The following is a 21,552-nucleotide window of genomic DNA, read 5'->3' on the forward strand; positions in this document are numbered from 1 at the left end:
GATTTAATAACTAAATGAATATGAGTGATAAGTGTTTTCCTCTGTATTGTTCTAGAGAGTGAAGAATTCCTGTAAGAGCATGATAAAATAAATATTGTAAAAATATGTGTCCCTGGAGTACAGTTCTGAATTATACTAATGAGATACTGTTTAGGGATTTCGTAGACCAAGTTATATTCTTTGATTTTTTTGCCGTCACAAGACTGAATTTTGCCCTGGAGCTCAGTATTATTTTCTGCCATGTGTTAATTTCTTGCATGAATGCCTTATTTACCTTCATTTAGACTATGCCGCAGGTGGAATGCAAGCAGTACTTATTGCTGATAAAATTTTGTTGGCCGAAGCTGAAGGACAGCTCAGGGTCTTGTCTAGCTTGAGGATTTTATGACTATGAAGGCGATTTTGAGGTGTGATTTGTCATCGTAGAAGATTGGCTTCTTAAATATTATCCTGTGAGACATGATTTAAATTAATAAACTTTCTCAGTAGCTTCGGAACATTTGGTGTCTGGTTTAAGGACCCTACTTCTTTTTTTTTAATGTAATTTAAAAAAAATTTTATTGAAGTATGGTCAGTTTACAATGTTCTGTCAATTTCTGGCATACAGTGTAATGTTTCAGTCATACATATACATACATATATTCCTTTTCATATTCTTTTTCATTATAGTTACTACAAGATATTGGACATAGTTCCTTGTGCTATGCAGTGTAAATTTGTTGTTTATCTATTTTATATATAGTAGTTAGTATCTGCAAATCTCAAACTCTCAATTTATCCCCTTCTCACCCCTTTCATCCTCTGGTAATCGTAAGTTTGTTTTCTGTATCTATGAGTCTGTTTCTCTTTTGTAAATAAGTTCATTTGTGTCTTTTTTTTTTTTTTTAGATTCCATATATAAGTGATATCATATGGTATTTTTCTTTTTTTTTCTGGCTTACTTCACTTAGTATAACTATCTCCATGTCCATCCATGTTACTGCAAATGGCATTATTTTATTCTTCTTTAAGACTGAGTCGTATTTCATTGTATAAATATACCACAACTTCTTTATCCAGTCATCTGTTGTTGGACATGTAGTTTGTCTCCGTGTCTCGGCTATTGTAAACAATGCTGCTATGAACATTGGAATACAAGTATCTTTTTTGAATTAAAGTTCCCTCTGGAAAAATGCCCAGGAATTGGATTGCTAGATCATAGGGTAAGTCAGTTTTTAGTTTTTTAAGGAATCTCCATACTGTTTTCTGTAATGACTGCATCAAAATACAATCCCACCAACAGTGTAGAAGGGTTCCCTTTTCTCCACACCTTCTCCAGCATTTATCATTTGTGGACTTTTTAATGATGGCCATCGTGACTGGTGTGAGGTGATACTTCACTGTAGTTTTGATTTGCATTTCTCTGATAATTAGCAATACTGAGCTCTTTTTTATGTGCCTATTGGTTGATGGCCCTGCTTCTTATTTAAGACTTTATGGTAACTGCATCTGTGCTCATTCCAGCAACTGCTTATTTATTTAATAATTGAGTCAGGTACTCTTACTAAACCATTGTTAGGTTTTAGCTGCTATGATATATGCTATTTTTTTCCTCTCCTAAAGCAGCCAAGTCATTATGTGTTATTCAGTCCTACGTGCCTTACAGAATTTATGTCCATAAAGTTTAGAATGTGGTTTGCTTTAATTCAATTGCATTTGCTTTGGTAGTTTTAGTAATTACATGTTTCCGTCAGGGGTAGCTGGAAGGGAATACAGTTGACAACCATTATATTATAATAGGTTGACAGCCACTGGGCTTATAGAAGAGCCTAGAGTTCTCTCTGAGCTATAATTAGTAAATATGCACAATACATCTAGATTATTTTATGGTGCTTCTCATCCTTAAATCTGCCTGTTATTCTTTCCTCAAATACTTGTAACCTGGGATAGATACATACAACCTGCTTTCGCCCTATGTGGTAAAAGAGTGCCTTAAAGGGCATTTCTTATGACTTGCATTGTTATTTGAGTCTTCAAGAAAAGTACTGTTGCAAAGGTATGATAGTACCATCTTTAAGAATCCTAGTATTCCTCTAGAGGTGAGTCTTGCTTTATCCCCTTGTGGAAAGGGGACATGCTTTGAAGTAGGTAGTCTTAGACTCAGGGTTTTTTTTTGTTTTTGGCCCCAGCTTTACTGGGATATAATTGACATACGGCATTATATAACTTTAAGGTGTTGATTTGATACACTTGTATATGGCAAAATGATTACCACCCTATCAGTAGCTAATACTTCCTCCTATCAAGTAGTTACTATTTTTTTTTCTTGTGGTGAAAACATGTAAGGTATACTCTCTTACAGTATTATTATCCATACTCACTATGCTGTGCAATAGATCCCCACAATTTGTTAATCTTGTAACTGAAAGTTTGTACCCTTTGGCCAGTATCTCCCTATTTTCCACACCCCCAGCTCCTGGCAATCACCATTCTATTCTCTGTTTCTCTGAGTTTGGATTTTTTAGATTCCATATATAAGTGAGATCATACAGTATTTGCCTTTTTCTGCCTGGTTTATCTCACTTAACATAATGCCTTCAAGGTCCATCTGAGTTTCTGAAAAAGGGAGGAATGTCTTCTTTCTCATGGCTGAGTGTCATTGCATGTGTGTGTGTATGTGTGCGTGCGTGTGTGTGTGTGTATTACATCTTTCGTATCCACTCTTTCATTGATGGACACTTAGGTTGTTTCCATATATTGACTACTATGTATGATGTGGCAGTGAACATGGGACTGCAGATATCTCTAAGAGATATTGATTTCAGTTGCTTTGGATTACGTTGGGCCCCATTCTTGGCTCTGTGTCTAAACTCAGCCTCAATGTTCTGGTCTGTAAAATGGAAATTATGCCCACCTCATTAGGTTGTTGGGAAGATTTCAGGAGAAAATAAATGAAGTATTTGACACATAGTAGATGTGCCATAACTATTAGTCTTTCACCATGAACAGAGTCAAGATGACTTTAGTCAGTAGTTATCTCTACCTATTGAAAACTAGATTTTAATAAAGCTTAGCTTGATTGGTTATCCCACTGTTCTAGGTGTGTACCTGAACTGAATAGCTAGGCGAATAATTTAGAGATGCTTTATGGAGGTCAAAACACTTCAGCTTGATAATGCAATTTTCATATATTTATCAAATGCTTAGTGTTGTAATAGCTTTAAAAAAGCAAACACAAACAAACCTTCTATTCACAGGGATGTGTTATTGGACATCATTGAGTTTAAGTATTTACCTGTCAAATATCTTTGAGTGGCTTTTTAGATAAATATTTGTAGACACTAATTGATTCCAAAAGGGTTCTTTGAAGTTCACTCTAAAATCTTATGGGATAACTCCAGTTTCTTTAAAAATTTTCTGGGCCTGAAGCAAAAAACAAACAAACAAACAAAAAACAGAAACAAGTATCAGCCCTTTCTTCCTTCGCATACTTGTGCCTTCCTCTTGTTTGTCACTTGTTGGGTGCCTTTTCCCCAGTTTCTGATGCAAGCAGCTTTATCTTCCAACCTCTGTTCCAGTTCATCCCCACCCAAGGTAGGACTGCAAATTAAATCACTTCCAGAAGGGTAGTTACTGTAGCTTAGACGGTGAGGATTATGAGATTCTCACTTTAATCCTAGTTAGACCAGATCTTGTCCTACATGAAAGGATAACCCCCAACCTTCGGCTTGAGTCCCAGCTCTGTCCTTTTTGCACCTTCCCCCACCATGATAGCCTTCTGTTGTAGCCTTTTATCCCTCGACCAGTTCAGGAAGTTGCCTAGAATCGTATCTTCATAGTCACAAAGCCTTTCTCACCAGCCTTCCTTGGGGATGCTGTTGTAGCCTTGTTTCATATCCTGCTCTTACTAATGCCTAACGGAGAAGTGTATTCCTACCCCAGCTCTGCTCGGTCTCAGTAGCAAACACTATGATGAAGTAAAACAGAAAACCTGAGAAATTAGTCTCTTGTTTACTAAGATAATTTATTTTTGGATAAAGAGAAACAATGAAGCAATCCCTTGGACTTGATGTTTGTGCAGATACACTGCAGTAAATATCCCTTCTCAGGGTTATGCCTCATGGTATCTTCAAAAGTCTTTCACTGAACCCTGAAATTTAGGTTCAAGATTTGGATTTGCTTTACTTTATTGAGGTTTGTTGCCTTTATATTTCTGCCACCTGGATATTTAAGGGATAAAAACAATATCAAATGTATTTTAGAAAGTGTCAAATCACGGGTGTATACATGTGCAGACGTATATATAAATTTTGTATGTGGAAACCTCAAGATTTATGAATCATATTTTCAATATTTGCACAAAGTTGTAAAGAAAGGGAAAATAGTGGTGGTTCATAAATTGAAGATATTGTTAATACTTCAGATGATAAACCAGTAATACTGAACTCTAGTTTTTTTCTTCCTCACTTCTTTTGTTTTGTTTTTCTTGTTCTCTTGTTTTGTTTTCAGTATAACTGCTTATATTTGAGAAAGCAGTTACTTTGCTAAAATCCCTTGATCTAATGGTCAGTGTTATTAAACTTACTAATAATGGTATTGATGACTATACCCTGAAGCTAACACAATGTAGAACTTTATCCTCAACATCTACAATTCTCTGTTTCTGGATTGCCGGGGCCTCTCCAAGGTCAAGATTGCTCCAGCTACTTCCACTGTTTAGACTTCTGGTATATTAGAAAATACAGACACGTCTGCCACTCTTAGGAAAATTGTGGGTATTGAGCATTTTAATATGAACACCTCAGTTTATTCCCTTGTTGCAGTATATCTGGGACTACGTGGTAAAACTCAAATAGAGATCACAGCCAGGTTTAAATCCAAGGTCCTTCGAGAAGGTGCAGTCCAGGCTAAATGGCCCGCTTAGCCCCCTCGGTGTTAGGCCCAGCTTCTTCCACAGTGATTGTGTGATGATGAATGTGTACCCTTTGGTTTCTGCATTTACCACAGATATGGCGGTACCTCTGAGGTCAGCCTGGAGACTGCACCGTCGCCACCATGGCTTGGTGCTTCCTGCTTTAGTGTATGAGACTCCCCTCCTTCCTTCTCTCTCTCCCTGGGTTTCACCAAGCAAACCTTCATGACTTGTGTTGCCGTGAGTGAGCCTCGCAGGTGAACTATCTCTACCCAACAATTGAATTTCTGAGATAATTAATCAGTTGTGTCAAATTGAAACTTTTAATCACATATAATTCAAGTGAGATTAAACCACATTTAGAATGTTTAACCCTGATTCCTGTTGGGAAAGTCAGAAAGAAATCCATTGTGGATGACTGAGCCTTCAGCACAATTTCACCCTCAAAATTATTAGACTGCATTTTATGATAACATCTGTTTCAGATACCGTGGCATTTCTTTAAACTGCAGATTTTCCTTTTGTCAATATCAAGTTCATTCAACTTTTATTATGGCATTGGAGAACAATGTGTAATTAGTAACAGTTATTTCAAAATCTGTAACCACCTGTACAGTCTTATTTGCATAATAAAAAGGGAGGGTTATCAGCTGCACAACAGTGTTGCTGTGTTCTTGTAGGTTAATGAGGAGTTTAGTTGGCGAGTAGAGAAAAGTAAAGTATTTCTCTAGGAATTAAAAAGAACCTACATTTAAATAATGATTTTAAGAATGAACCCCTGTAATTTCAGAGGCATGCATCACTAATTTCCCTGAAGTTGTATTCTTTGCCTATGTTTTTCCTGTAAGTGTTGACTGTATAAAATACTATTAAAATATGTTTCTTTGAAATACTTTGCTCTAATGTGCATGATGGGGTGGATGTACTTTAAATGAAATTTAAACTTTATTTTTTAAATCTAATTTTATAGCGAGCTTCAAAACTCTCACTGTGTTAATGAAATTATCACTGTGGAAATCTTACATGTTTCCCTTAAGGAACTTGAAGTCTTTTCACCATTTTTAAGATGATTTTCCCTAAAGTATTAACTATGTTGCTTCTGTCTGATGATTAAGTCCTTGACTATATTGTGCAAAGGAAAAACAATTGGAATTGGGGGCAACCTGCTGAATTGCTGCTAAGCTCTAAAGAACAAGTTAACTGTGATAGAGTAAAACCTGTAAATTCTGTAATAACCTGCCAAATTGTTTAGATTCCTAAGAAATCTCTACGTTGATTTCTTTCCCCCCCCTCTTTCTTGATGTTTGATAAAGTAGAGAAGTTCAAGCCAGTGGTACCGTGTTCTAGTATCAAAGGGAGAGTAGTAGCATCAATCAAAGCATTGATTGACAGTTCCTCCCCACTAGGAATCGATCAGCCTTGGAGGTTTTAGATGTTACTATACCTAAAGAAGACCTTTTGTCCTGGAGTCTTCACTAAGCTCTTGTGTATCTTGTCCCTCCAAGCTTGTTTCCTGCACTCAAGAAAAGGATGGCGTCTCAGACCTGGAGAGTCACTTGCACCTGGACTGCAGTGCCTTCAGGGGTCAGTACCCTGATTGATGTGACAAAGAGAAATGGCTGCATAATTCAGTTATTCTAGTGCTTTGTCTTCAAGGTCAGAGTTCTAATCTAGCATGCATGTTATAGCTAATATGTACCAAGGTTTACATCATACTTGGACTTTTTCTGAATCTGATTATGACCTCTTTCAGCTTAAACTGAACATACGTGACCATGCTTATCCATGAAAAGCCAGGTCATTTGAAAAAAAAAATTCACCTGGGGAGAGAGGTAATGGCATTTCAAATATTTTCATGTAAAATTAACTTGTTTTTGTGCCTCTCAAATATTCTTTCATGTTTCTCGTCCTCTGTCTACACTGCAAGAATGTTATTTAGATCCTGTGTTGCAGGAGACTTTAGTCCGAGGCACTGTTAAGGACTTAAGTGCATGCATCCAGCATCATCTACTTTTAGCCATCGCCAGAGAGCCGCAGGCATGAGCAGCGAGGGCTTTAAGAGCTCCTCATCGGCCCCGCCATCCCCTTCCTCCGTCTGCTGCAGCTGCCTCAGCCCCAGAACCTCCTATACGCTGAGTCCAGAGGCTCCCAGGCCTCTCTCTGGCTTGTGTTTTTGGTGGGTGTCACACTGCCTTGTCCTTTTCTGATCTTCCACCTCAGTATTTGAGCCCTTCGTACCCAGGAGCTGAACTTTCTGACCAGGGAATAGGGAGCAGGAGAGTGTATTAAGAACTTTTCCAGTAAAGCAGTCTGGAAGCAGAGAAGAAAATACTGGTTTGGGGGAAGTCTGTTCCAAGACCTGTGATCTGTGATCTGGGAAGCGTCCTGAGGGGAAAAAAAGCACAGATGGGGAGAGGACAGAGAGAAAGAAAGAAAAGAGAAGAGAGGAGAGACATACATACGTAGTCAGAGCTGATTAAACACACCAATAGTAGCTCAATCGGCCTATTGAAGCCAGCATCCATTGTATGACACACTTGTGGTTGTAGGGTAGAAGAGACATAACCGACTCAAGGAGATACTGAAGAATGGTTTTTAAAAAGTCCAAAACTTTGATAGCTATGCAAATGTGGAACTGATTATATTAATTAATGAGAACTGTTTGTCATTTGTAGTTAATTGTCGTGTCACAGACTAATGATTATGGATATCATGAATGCAATTTATTTGATTGTTGTGCTAAACTTTGTTCATAATATACTCAGTCTACCTCTGCTTTCATGCTCAGTTGCTCAGAACTTAAATATGTAGAACCGTTTGCATGAGACGTCATTCCTTCCTTCAGAGTCTTCATTACTGACATCGCTAGGTAGAGAGGACTGATGAAAGCTGCAAACAGCTACCATGTAATCGTGTTATCCGTGTAAAATTACCGAGGGGTAAATTTAAACTTTTGTATTTAAAAGCATCATTCCATTCATAAATCTGGTTAAAAGTGAATATAAATGGCTATATGTATTTCTTTAAATACACCTGGAAGCTTCACTTGAAGGAAGGAAGGAAAGAAGGGAGGAAGAAAGGGAAAAAGGAAGGAAGAAAAACAAAGAGAAGAAAAAGAAAGGAAAGCCAGGGTTTGGTTCTTGTTTCACGAGTGGCAGTTATTATTCTGGAAGATGGATGAGTCGGTACATCAGAGTATCCCCTCCCTTGCTGCCTCTTCAGTCCAGTTCTGACCCGTCATAGTCTCAGAATTTCCTGTGAGTAACCACAATTCCAAGTCAGAAGCTGAATCAGGAGAAAGAAAAGGCTACACGTCAGATCTGAGATGGCAGTTATTAGTGTTTCACTGAAGGGATCAGTGTACGGTCTCTGTAGGTCCGTACTGAAAGAACAAAAATGAATTCAGCTAACGATTTCTATAAGTCTACTGCCAAGTCTCCGTGTAAAATCAATCTTTTTTAATACATAAAACTTTGGGTCCAATTTGGCTGTGGAAGCCCAGCATACCATACAAAAATACTGTCAGCCTATAGAAAAAGGTTATTTAAAACACTCCACCAAAACTCAACTTAAAAATAAACAAGTACATCTTATCACTTATTGCACGGATTCTTTTTCCTTTATTTTTTGTCTGCAGGAGCTGATGCATGTTCACCAAACTTATTGTGTTAATCATTTCATGATGTATGTGAGTCAGATCATTGGGCTGCACATCTTAAACTTACAGAGCTGTATGTCAGTTATAACTCAATCAAATTGGAAGCAAGAAGGTTTTTTTAATTAAAAAATACATGAATAAGTAAATCATCACTATATTGTATCGCTAACTCTCTGATCTTTTCAAAAAATGTCAGCCTGGAGCTACTTTTTTAGGACATGTCTGAACATTATCATCAGCACTGGACACAGTGCTGATTACATCATGGAAACTCAAGAAAAGCACATTGAATAAACAAATACAATTTTGTGTGTGTATATATATTTTTCAATAAATAGAATATTTTTGGTTTATGTTATATTTAATAGATTTAGATCAAATTAATTGCTTCTGAAAAATTCTTTAATTTTTACTAGGTAATTATATGTCTAATTATTATGAAGGTTCTTTAACGTTAGCATCTTAGTTTCTTGATACAATTTTTGTTTTCAATTTAGATGTTTACAAGTGTCTCCAAGTAGTATATCCTGGAATTAAACATTAGGAACAATCTGCTTTGTGCTATAATTTATTCCTACAGGAACTGTGTCTTTACCATGACATTGTTTAAGTTAATACACTACTCAAAAAAAAAAAAAACCTTGTTTCTCAAAATAAGAGGTTAAAATATAATTAAAAAATTAAATTTCTTCTTAACATTAAACCTTAGTATTTTCATTATATGATTTTTTTTCACTGAGATTCTAGTCTTTTAAAATACTCAATGTGGGCAGGACACTATCATGGTTAGGTTGGATTAACTGCATTTTAGAGAAGGAAAACATATAGGTAATTGCAAAGTACAGTGTGTCATGATACTGGTAGCATTTTAGGAGTGGAAGGGGTATATTTGTTGCCAGTGTGTCTTCCCTTAATCATAGCTATTGTCTTTCCAAACTTCTGACCTGAAAAGGCAGAAAGAAGCGAGGTTTTAGGCTGTCAGCTTCCCAATAGCTGGAAAACTGGGCAGTGTATGTAGGTACTCTTTGGCCCTTTTGATGACTGCTGTACGTGTGACCTTGGAAGTCGAAAGAGCTTTTGTAGGGGAAAAAAGTAATTTGCAAGTTATTAGAAAAATAAACAGGTTTATCAAATCTGACACCATATACTGTTCCATCCATTGTCCTCATCCCCATGACAGCTGCAGGCAACTCCCGGGAGACCAGAGGCCCCAGGGATAGCTGCGTGTGTTCTGCTCCCTTCACTCCATGTGGAGTCGTCTGCCACTCCCAGGCCAACAGTGCCCTGTTGGAGTACTTGGTATCTGAGTCTCCTTGAATTTTAAAGTTCCTCGAGTTGGACTGAAAGTTGTTTTAAGTAGCTCCCTTCTCTGTCCACGTATCTTTCTTTTCCAACCTGATGTAAAACATGCCCGGTTTAAATAATGGCCCCATTGAAATTAGATTAAGTTCATTGTTTTTCCACAGCTTGTAAGGCTTCATTTGGCCTGGACTTGCACACCAGCACCTGCCCCAGTGCCATCTCTGTTTCTTTTTGTGTTCCAGCAGTAAATAATTGAATACAAACAAAAGATCAACTAATATACTACATCAGAAATTTATTTGATGACAACTCTAAACTTCCTTCATCTGTCAGTCAGCATATCCTATTGGTTCTACTTTCGAATTATTTCCCAGATCCAACTGCTGCTCTCTGTATGGCCAGCACTTGGTGCAGGCCAGTCTCATTGTTTTTCTCCCAGATTTCTACAGTGGCCCCTGTTCCCATGCTCTCTCTCTCCTGTCTGTCTTCCACAGTGTAGAACCACTCATCTTTTAGAAGCATGATCAGATCATGTCACGCATTTGATGAGAACCCCCTGGTGGCATCTAATTATACGTGACTCTTCTCTGTGGCCTACAGGATCCTAGAGGACTTCGCTGCTGCCTTCCGATTCCACCTCTTAGCCCTCCCTGTCTGTGTCTCGCTCCAGTCCAGCCAGGTGGTGGTAGCCATTCTCCCTCTGGGAGCTTCCCACTTGTTGTTCCTTTTGACCAGAATACTCTTAGCTAACCACTTACTTTGACTCTGTTCTCTAGTCAAGTGTCTTCTCCTCGGAAGGCCTTCCCTCTCTGCAATAGCGCTCTGTATCCCGTCAGCCTGTATCACTTACCTTGTTTTAGTTTTCTTTAAAGCGCTTGCCACTGGCTATTGTCTATTTCCTCATCTGTGTATTTGTCTTGAATATAAGCTTCTCAATAGCAGGCCTGTGGGCTGAACTGGTTACCTTATCTTCAGAGTCTACAACAGTGCCTGGCACATAATTAGTGTAATCAGATAAATATGTGTGGAGCGAGTGATTGAATGCTTATTCTTCATAAAGTGGAAGAGAAGATTCTCTTCCCACTGTCCCAAATGAGAAACTGTCCCAAATGAGAAAAGAAATTCCAAATGGCCAGTCATTTCCTTGGAATTTACCAGCAATTGTTCTTGAATATGTGGTTTACCTCCACGAGGCATTTTCTTTGAGACCTACCCCAGAAACGCTTTCACTCCTAGGGAGAAAGGTTTACTCCTGTTATCAGTGTGAGGTTTGGTGGGAAGGCACTGGGAGAATGAGAGAGGGAAGAAAAGAGTTCGTGAGAGAGAGTTTATGTATATAGGAGGCCTGTGGGTCTAGAAAACGAGCCAGATTTTGCCAGGTATCTGCACGGCAGAAGAATTAGCTAGAGGATGGCATTCTTCCTTTGGGACTATTTTATGCGTTGATGCTGCAGGGTCCTAAGTTTGCTGCAGCCTGAGAAGTAAGCCCGTCTCTGTAAATGCCTCCTTTAAGATTAGGGCACCCTTGTGGAGTTATTTGGTACAAGGGGGATTCAGAAGACATTGAACCAGAGGGCTGCGACTTCCTGCATGTGGCCAGCCTGCATTGCCAGGAGCCCTTCAGGTGACTGGGGAAGAAAGGAAGAGAAATGAGAAACGGATTTCATACTGGCGACCACTGTGCTCACTTCACAGCGCTTATTTTCAGAAAGTGGGTTGTTGTAAAAACTACTTGTCTGTCCTCAAACATGTTCCTTCAGTTCCTCTTGTGATTGCCAGATGGGTGTATTCATACTCCTTTCTAAAGGAAGAAGAGGATTCTCCAGTTCAAATCGGGTTTTGTGTGTTCTTAAACCGGTTAGCATCATGCAGAAATATATTAATAGAACTATGAAAATACTTGCAAACTCATTGTCTAACTCAGGTTTCAAATGACTAGAGTGACTAGGGAAATGAGATTTTTTTTCTCCCCCAAAGACATATTGTCATAGCTCAGGTGGCTATAATGAGATACCATAAACTGGGTGGCTCATAAAACAACAGAATTTATTTCCCACAGTTCTGGAGGCTGGGAAGTTCAGGACCAAGCTGCTGGCTGATTTGACGTCTTGTGGGGACTCACTTCCTGCTTGACACAAAGCCATCTTCTTGCTGTGGACATGTCTCACATGGTGGAGGAGGCAAGCGTCTCTTTGATAAGAGAACTAACATCCTTCATGGGGAATCTACCTACATGACCTAATTCCCACCCAAAGCCTCCACCCGCTAATGCCTTCACATTGAGGGTTAGGATTTCAACATACGAATTTTTGGGAGGGCACAAACATTCATTCTATAGCATATATCTCTCTTGATCTGCCTTTCGCCCTTTACCTTTTATGTGTGGGCGTGGATAAAACATAAAACACGGTTCATAGTGAAGAGCTGTGGAAATCTAGGGACTGAGAACGATGTGCATCTCTAAAGAGATAAACTCTACAAACCCCAGCTGATTATTGTCACGTGAGTTTGCTGTGATGCAAGACTGTATAGTTAAAGGAAATAAACCGGAAATATTATGTAAAAATTGTATATTTTAATGTTAGTATCTAACTTTACTTTTTAAAGAAAACATTTGCAGGCCTACGCTATGCAGCAGGTCAAGTGAAGGCACCTGGGAGCTATGATTGGCTTGTGGCCATCATTTTGCAGTCTCTGAAGGACGTCTACTGGGCACGTGGATGTTGGCCCCTCCACGTGCCCACTGTCACCTGTGTGCTCCACAGGCCCTTGCTGTTGCTACTCACCTTGCGGAGGGACCACTCCTCCTACAGATTTTCCCTATTCCTCTTCCCTAAAGCACTCAGGAAGGTCTGCATCACTAGATAGGCTTTTCTTAGAGGCTCCGAGTTTCTGTCCAGAGAGTACCTTCTTCTGAGCTCTCAGTTGGATCTGGTGGGCACAGGTACGTGGAGGACCCTGCCTCAGGTGTACACCTCCTTGAGACTTGAGCCATTCTTGAAATGAGGGCTTTTCATTTTTACAACTCTAAGGTCCTCCTACAGTGGCCATTCAAACAGCTCTTGTCTTCCCCGCCTGCCCCCTTCATGTGCTCTCCCCTCTTCCAATGCCTGGGACACAGGCATTTGTCATGTGTATTTATCACATAGAAGCAGTGTCCCTGCTCTGCAAGGTAGAGGCTCATATTAGCACCATATATGAGAAGCCCTCTAGGCACTGGACCCTGCTACTGCCTGAATGAACATTCCTTAGATTCTTTTTCTCGATGATTGAGTGCCATGACAATGGACTTCCCTGATAAGTGGTCAGGAGGGTAGGTGATTCTAGCCTTTATTTATTCTTTTCAGGGATTCCCACCATAGGTAATAATGTCGAAGTCTTTTGGAGCCGAGGCAGAGAGAAATATGTCTTGAACTCTAGTTCATAATTAAAAAAAATAATTGTGAGTAGCATAACCTAGCTTGACCATCTTTTCCAAACACTGCCCTGGTAGTATTAAAGGCATATGTCGTGGCTGATGCAAAGCAGGAGATGTGTGTGCGTGTGTTTGTGTGCGTGTGTGTTTCCCCGTGTACAGTTCTGTAACTTGCAATTGTAGCTGTTGCTCTTGGTGATCGGAAATGCGTATTGGCAACTGTAAATCTGGAAGTGACATGCTAGTAAAGAAGACAAAGCAGGAGAAAAAAACATAGTGCCATAAATGCATGAGTTCCCTCCTGTGTCCCATTTTCTACAACAACAACAACAAAAATAAGTCTTAAAACTGCACATAGAGCCTTCCTTGTCGTATACTACTATTATTCTTGATTCATTAAATACTTTGGCGGCTGTAATCAAACTTGTTTAAAGCTCACGTGCTCATGGGCTAGAAAAACACTTTAGAAGAAATGTGAGCAATCAAAGCACACTTGCCAGCATGTTATTATTGGTATTTTTCAGCATAATGCAGTTTCTGTTCTAGTCTACTCCCCTTTCTGAACATTTTATGTCTGCAGGCATATACAAATGCAAATCCCTAACAGAAGTCTTATTATGCAAGCGCTAAAGCTATATTTGCTTGCCAGAATATTCATAATATTAGATGCCTTGTGAAAGCCATTTTATTTTTATGACTGATATTGTTTTGGAGAGATGATGGTTTGAATCAAAAACGACCACTGCTGCTTACCATTTGTGGGATGATATAAATTCTTTTCTCTGTTTGACAATAGTTAAGAACTCAAGTAACTCATTTTTAAAGTTTTTCCTACTTTTGACACCTTCTTATATTATTGTGTTAATATTGATAAGTGTCAGTGGTGAACTTCTATAATAAAAGACTGCAATGACACCTCACAGGCTGGACACCCATCCAGATATCTGGGGAAGTGAATGTGATTGCAAACCACCCTCCTGCCCCTCCTTACCACACAGTATCCTGTTCTGTTCTGTCCTATCCTGCCCTGTCCTAGCCTATCCCATTCCATTCTCTGTGCACACACACACACACACACAGACACACACACACATACAAAGGAGAGAATGAACTCTTGAAAATGCTTTTTGCCCATCCTGAAATAACATTTTCTACAAAAAGAAACTGGTTCTTGAACCTTTACACTAAGTCCGGAGTCCTATTTGAGTACATATCCAGACTCTCCCACAGGGAGAGGGACCAGCAGGCTAACTTATGTTAAAGTTCTGCAAGTCGCAGCAAGTCTGTTAAATGGAAATAGTAATGTAGATTCTTTAGAGAAATATAAAGGAGAAAGGATGTAAAATAGAGAATGTGATTCAATTTTAAATAGGCAGTCGATACAAAAAAAATTGATGGGAGTGATCTTGCTGAAAGGATGATTAGATTTATAATCTGTTTTAAGTTACATGGAAGAAAATGGAAGGGACACATTAAAAGGTTCCTAATCCTTATAATAGCATTCTATTTCAGCGACAGGATGTTTTGGAGTATACATTATTACACAGGAAACAAACTGAAAAGAAAAAAAAAACTTTGTCTTTAATTGGTTTTTCCAGGACCTGTAAATGTTTTGTCTTTATTCAGTGATAACATACATTGAAAACTCTAACTCTTATTTTAAAATGAGGGGTTTAATTTTTTCTCAATAAAAATAAGATGCTTATGTACATTTATTGTGCCTGTGTTTACATGTATGCATATGAAATTGGCAGTCAGATCCAGTATAACGCTTTCTTGTTAATGAGAAATTTGACATGCTTTTCAGAAATTGGCTAATTAAAATTATTTATGGTAATATAACTGCCCAACATTTAATCACTATATTATATATTACATATGTATAATCTATATATTATTATATATGATCACAAAGCCATATTATAACTAATAATCATGTGTATGCATGTGATACATATGTGTATATATATTTGAACACAACTCAAATGTCATTGGAATGCTTCTACTTGGTACAGGGAAGTTTTGAGAGAATAAGCAGTTATTCAGAGAAGTCACATAGAGTAGTAATTTTGAATATACATATATACATACATATAATGTGTGCATGTAACTTAGCAAAACATAGTTGAAAGTCATCATTATTGACCTCTGTTACTTCAAAACTGTTGGTGAATAGAGATTCAGTTATTTTAAGGATGTACAATTGGAGATTAAAGTATACTTTTATGACATAGTTGAAGTGTGCCGGTAGGTGATTTATTGAAATTAGTACTTCAGTGAGACAGGAAAAGATAATTTAAAAAGAAACCACTTAAATCTCTTCATCAAAGAGCTTAGGCATTCATATTGTTCCTTTATCTCTTTTTGTACTGGGCGTTAATAAAAACAAAAAGATAAAATTATTTTTATATGCAATCTAACCATTTCATAATTAATCTTAAGAGAACTAGGAAATAAACATTTAATTTTTCTGATTGAAAACATCTAACATTATCACACCAACCAGAAACTTAACACCTATTTTCAAATCTTATTTACACTGGAAGAATATGTGGCTTTTCATTTGGGTGTTTGGGGAGATGTGTTGGTGTCATGGTGTGTTTCATATGGAGTCCCACCAGTCATCACTCTAGTCTAGAATTTAGAATTGGTGTCTGAAGAAAAATCTTTAATGGAAGCATTCATGAATTTTAGGAGAGCACATTTGACTGTCATTTCAAAGTCAGATGTTTTCCCATTTCCTTATCTCTCCTTACGGAACAGTTAGGAATCAATGAATTTTTTTTTCTGAGTCCTGTCTATCCTTATATTTTCAGTTTCTACTGTCTCAGATTTACGAGCACTTTAAGACTTTAATTATCTGTGCCTAACATTGGGGAGTTTCTACTTTTACCGTTTCTTATTTTTTTCAATCCCTTCCTTTATTGCTGGCTGATAAATTCTGAATTTCACCTTTCATCACATATTGGATGCCTGTTATTTTATTCTTGGTGGCTGAAGCTTACAGTGGTGGGTGGCCTTTGCTTCATTCAGGAGTTCATTGTACAAGTGGAGAAAAAACAGTGATTTAACTGGTGTCGAAGCCCTAAAGCGTATGCTCTTAGGGTAGCGCCATCCTCCTGGGGCTGAAGACTTGTGCATCACAATCAGCCGCTTACAAGACACGCTCTTTAAGTTGCATTTTTGTGACCCAGGCAATGTTTTGTGTTCTATGGTGGGAGGAAATAAAGGGAGAAAAGGTGAACTCAAGAACCAAAGGTACGACTCTTCCCTTCAAGTCTTCACCAGAAGAGTTGAAGTGATTACTTGAAAAGAAAGAGCCTACCTTTGAACACAGCTCAGAGGTTGTTGGAAAGCTTCTGTTTGTTACAGAGAAGTTCAGAGAGAAAAAGCCATCATCCAGAGAGGTAGCTCAGAGTAGTAGTTTGGATCCTGGGCTCGAATCCCTTATCAACTGTGTGACTTCAGACAAGTTGCCTCACCTCTCGGTTGTAAAATGAGTGTAATAATTGCACCTATATTACGGTGTCATGAGGATTAAATCAGTTATTACTTATGAAATGCTTAGAAGAGAACCAGCACCATAGTCAACTTGATAGATATGAATAGAAAGTAAAAAAGTAAAAAAAAAAAAAAAAAAAGAAAAAGAAAACAGATATTCAAGGGACCTTCCTTCCATTATGGCAGTTTTAAGTTCCAGTACTAGCTTTCCAAAATAGCCCATCTGAATTCTAAGAAGGCCCTCAATATAATATTGTTGGTTAAATATTTAAATCATGCTTATTATAACTAGTCATGTGTTCACTTTTAGATAGGTCAAATTTATAAGGCAGCAACGTTATACTATTATGTGTAGTGTGTACAGTTTTATAGTGCATTTGGGCCCCTGGTGTAATCAACATGTACTGTTCATTTATGCCCATTTTATAGGACTAGGACTATAATGATGATATTTTAAAGTATTATACGGCCTAACATTGTTCTGTCTTCACCTTTATAGCATATTGTTGATCATATCTCTGATTTATTTGAAAAACAAACCTTGTTCAGGAACACAATATTCAATTACAGAATTACTCCTAGGGGAAAATACAAGCTGTTTTGTGCTGTGATTTCCAAGAATGCATTGTGGTATGAAGTAGAAATTACCTACATCAATTTTGCTTTCTCTTATTTATTTGAAAACTATCTCTGCCTTCAAGTTTTACCTTCTTTGTTCTGGTAGCCTTGAATTTACTGCCTAAGTCTGCATTTCATCATTCATATACAGCTGTCCATTCATCCCTTGATCCTTCTGTTGCCTTTTTTTGAACCTCTTCTAGTTTCATGTGATTTAATTAGTATCCATTTCCAGCGTCAGCAGCATTGGATTGCTTTATAAGGCCGTATGAATGGCCTCTGATGACTTTAATGTAAATCCTAGTCCTCCAGCTCAGATACAGGAAAACTTTGCTTTCAAGTGGTCTCTGCTATAAAGACCTAAGGTCCTTCTCATTCCTATGTCATATCTCAGTGTCCTCATTTCCTTAGAAAGGACATGGAGATGTAGAAAGAGCATATATAAAAGTTCCAAAAATGATTAAAAATTTGAAAAATAAGTCTTAAGCAAACATGTCAAATGGATTTGGAGTGTTGCCCAGCCGCCTCCCTGCCCCCACATTCATCCAGTATCCATCGAGTTCCCTTCAGCCCATCTGGAGGCTCAGCTCCACTCCTCGTCCTGGAGTCAGGCCAGCCCACACTGGAAACTCAATGAGCCCTGCAGCCATTTCTTACCGAACAGATCGACGCTAAACATGTTTCCTGGTCCTGTTGTCTGAGCTCTTGCCTTATTCCTTTGCTCGTGTTCTCACCTTGTACCCATCACCAGTCTCCTATCTTTTTGTCTAATTTTAAGTCCTTGCTTAAATGTATTGCACAGGTAACCACTGTTTCCCCCTGGATTTTATTGTTTATTGTTACTGAGACCCAGCTTTATGCTGTCAGTCTTCCTTTTAGGCAGAATATCTTTGTCTTTAGCTGCCACTGCACTCAGTGTTTGGAGTGTCTTGATGGTACATGTGGTCTTTTTTTTTTAAGAGATCCATCCATCCCTAGCTACTGGAACAGGTTAATGTGAGATCCTTCTTTGCTCCATCCTTCTCACTTATGTTTAATCCAGAGATATCCTAAGATAGCCAGAGATGCTGAAAATCGAAGCTGGACACTGATAACTTGGACTTGGTTGTTGAGAAGGAGAGACAGTATATTCATCAGTAATAGGTGACTTTTAGTTTATAGTGAAATGTAAGATTAGAAATCTTACAGTATTTGGAGATCTAATTTGATTGAGAGATTAGAACTTGAAATTTCAGCGTGGGAATCATCACACTTATTACCCTTACCCTGAGCCCATGGTCCGAACCCTCTGTTGTTTCCCAGTTCTGCCAGCATTTGGCTCCTAGTCCTTATCAGAGTATTCAAGATTGTTGGTAATCAGTATTCATTCCTTTAACCCCCCACCTGCTTCATTCCCCTACTCATATCCTGTTATCCGGTAAAACTAAAGTACTGCTTAATTTCCCAGATCCCTCACAATAGCTACCTTGGTGCCTTTGTTCATTTTGTTGCCTGTTCTTGGAATTATCTCTTCATTTCTGTCTGTCGGAATACTATTTGGCTTTTGAGGCAGATTTCAAGGGCCGCTTTGTCCGCGATTCATTTCCTCTTTTCTCCAATCAGATGTGAGCTCTTCCTCCTTTGAATTCACGTAGTAATTTGTTTTGGCATCTTTTACTGAATCGATTCTTAAACTTTGTCTTGCATTATTGGTGTACAATAAAACACACTCTAATTAATTAGGGGGCTCAAAACATACTTAAAATGCCAAAATGCTTAAAATGTTATCACCCACACTTGGGAGATTAATAAACTAAGTGTAGGCAAGCCCGAGGAAGCTAATTGGCTTGTAGTTCTCAAGGAAGGGCTGGCTGCTAAAAGTACCCCTTCCGGATCTTGGCTATGGTTTTGGTCAAAGCTTGAATATCAGTGGTGATGATTCTAGATCCTGTGGCTGGCTGGAGTTTCCAGGGCAATGGTGGCGATTTCAGGAGGCTTCTCTTTGGTTAATGCCCTTTTATCAGCCTGACCCAGGGAACTCTGGTTGGGAGAATCCTTAGAACGCAGGCAAACCCTCTTCTTTCTCATTATCTGAAGCTCAGTTGCTCATCATCTTCTGACTAGTTGTCCTCTTCCCCTCCACATTTATTCAATCTCTTTCCCCCAGAAGACAGGAACTTTCATTCTAACCAAGATTTCCCTCTGCTGCTTTTAGGAAGGGACCTAGGTGATGTGTAGGAGACAACTGCAGTTATTTTTAATGTGGTAAATTGCTTCACTGACAAGGTGTCTGTTCATAGGGTTGTACTTCATACTTGATGGGCCAGGGGATTGTCTCTGTAATCCATCAGCAGGTGGCACGATGCATGGACACACTTTGGGGTCAGTAGTTTGTTATCTGGATTGAAGCTGAGTCTGACCGAGCTCTCCAAGCAGGAGAGTTTACAGACAGTGGATTTTTCTAGGAAGAAGTCTAGGGGCAGCTAGTGATGCCAAAGAAGCAAGATGCTGCAGCTCCTTGTTCCTGTAGCAAAAACACCAAACATAGTTGAGCAAATCACTTAATTTTGAGTCTCAAGATTGTATTTAAAATACTGATCGTAGTGCTTATCACAGAAGGTTATTTCTCACTCAATAAATATTTACTGATCACCTATCATGTGCCAGGGGCTGGGTGTTAGGAATACTTCAGTGAAAACCATAAGTAGGGTTCTAGGTCTTATTAAATTTGAAAACCTGAAATAGGATTATTATTTTATGCTTTAACTATTAACATATTAAGGACATAGATTGTATAAATCTGATAAAAACACTTCCAGTCCAAAAGAATAAAAAAAAATCCTCTGACTTTCAGGGATGATTATTACAGGAAAATCAATACTTATGTTCCCTTCCACCAAGACCCCCGAAGTACTTGTCCAGTGAAAAGTAAACACAGGCTGCTCTTATGTGTAACGGGAATAGGCAACATTTCTCCTATGTGTTTTGTGAAGCACTGGGGTACCTTCCTCATCCTTTCCCTCCCATGACTGCCTTATCTGCCAATGCTGTGAGCTCCAGCTCCACCCTCAGAAATACTTTGTGTGTGTGAGTGTTGCACCCGTGTGTATTTTAAGCCATTGAAACTCTGAGGGTTTTCTCTGAAATAGAAAATACTTTTCAAGGGATAGAACACATTAAATGATAGTCAGTTGTGAATATAATTAGTTTCTCTGATTCTTCTCTTCAGGACACCTAGCTGAGATCACTGGGCAGCCAGCTAGTAACGTGCTAAACACTGGGTGGGACAGGGTGCAAAAACCATTTGTGCATGTAAGAAACTTCAAAGTTACCCTCTTTTTACTCTACTACTCTCTATTTTATTTTTTGTTGCCTTGTCCTATTGGTAATTTCAGCTTTTAGCGTCCTTATTCATGTTGGAAGTCCACTTGGTCAGAAATGGGCCTGGGAGAATCCTAACTGGCTTTTCCCTTCCATCTAAAGGTCTTGGTGGAGCACAGGAGTTTAACGTGGCCCATCACCCGTGTTAAACATGCTGACAATGTGCCTGTATGTATACACACACACACGTACATACATAAGACACATAGACATACAGACATATATGTATTTGTAGACAATATTAGTTCCTAGCATATACTTTCTACTTATAAGCAAAATAGCAAATTATAGGATTGAGACTCTTTTTCTTTTTTATTGAGCCAACTCTCTGAATATGAACAAACCACCTCGAGTTACTGAAAGTGCCACGAGGAACGGGTGTGCTCAATCTCCATGGCATCACAACACTTAACTAATTGTGCCTATAAAGTGACTCTCTGAGGGCTCACTTAAGAAGAGGACAAGAGGGTTCAGGTGCCTCTCAGGCTGTAAAATGATGAATTCTGGATGCACATTTTCAACAGATGGACGCAGCGTTAGGAAGGCAGCCATGAAAGGCAGCAGGTGGAGGAGGCAGCGGGAGAGCAATGCCACTTGCAGGAGCACTTGACATTAATTACACCTGTTGGAATTCTCGCCCAACCTTTTGTTTTCAGATGTGTTCCGAATATCATCGCTGTGAGGATAGAGGGAAAAGAAAAGAAGCCGAGGATTGTAAACAGGAAGTGGAGCACTGGTGCTGTGAGAACCAGGAGAAAGGGGCTGGGCAGGGCCTCTCTGGCTTAGGGCCTCCAATTAATCACACGT

The 21,552-nt window shown here is 38.8% G+C and overlaps 1 protein-coding gene across 1 annotated transcript in view; it reads left to right on the forward strand.

Annotated features, from left to right (window-relative positions):
- NKAIN2 (sodium/potassium transporting ATPase interacting 2) overlaps positions 1-21,552 on the forward strand; it is an 865,819-nt gene that overhangs the window by 124,192 nt on the left and 720,075 nt on the right. The window lies entirely within an intron of this gene.

The sequence above is a fragment of the Vicugna pacos genome, chromosome 8, assembly GCF_048564905.1.
Source record: "Vicugna pacos chromosome 8, VicPac4, whole genome shotgun sequence".
Lineage (NCBI taxonomy): Eukaryota > Metazoa > Chordata > Mammalia > Artiodactyla > Camelidae > Vicugna > Vicugna pacos.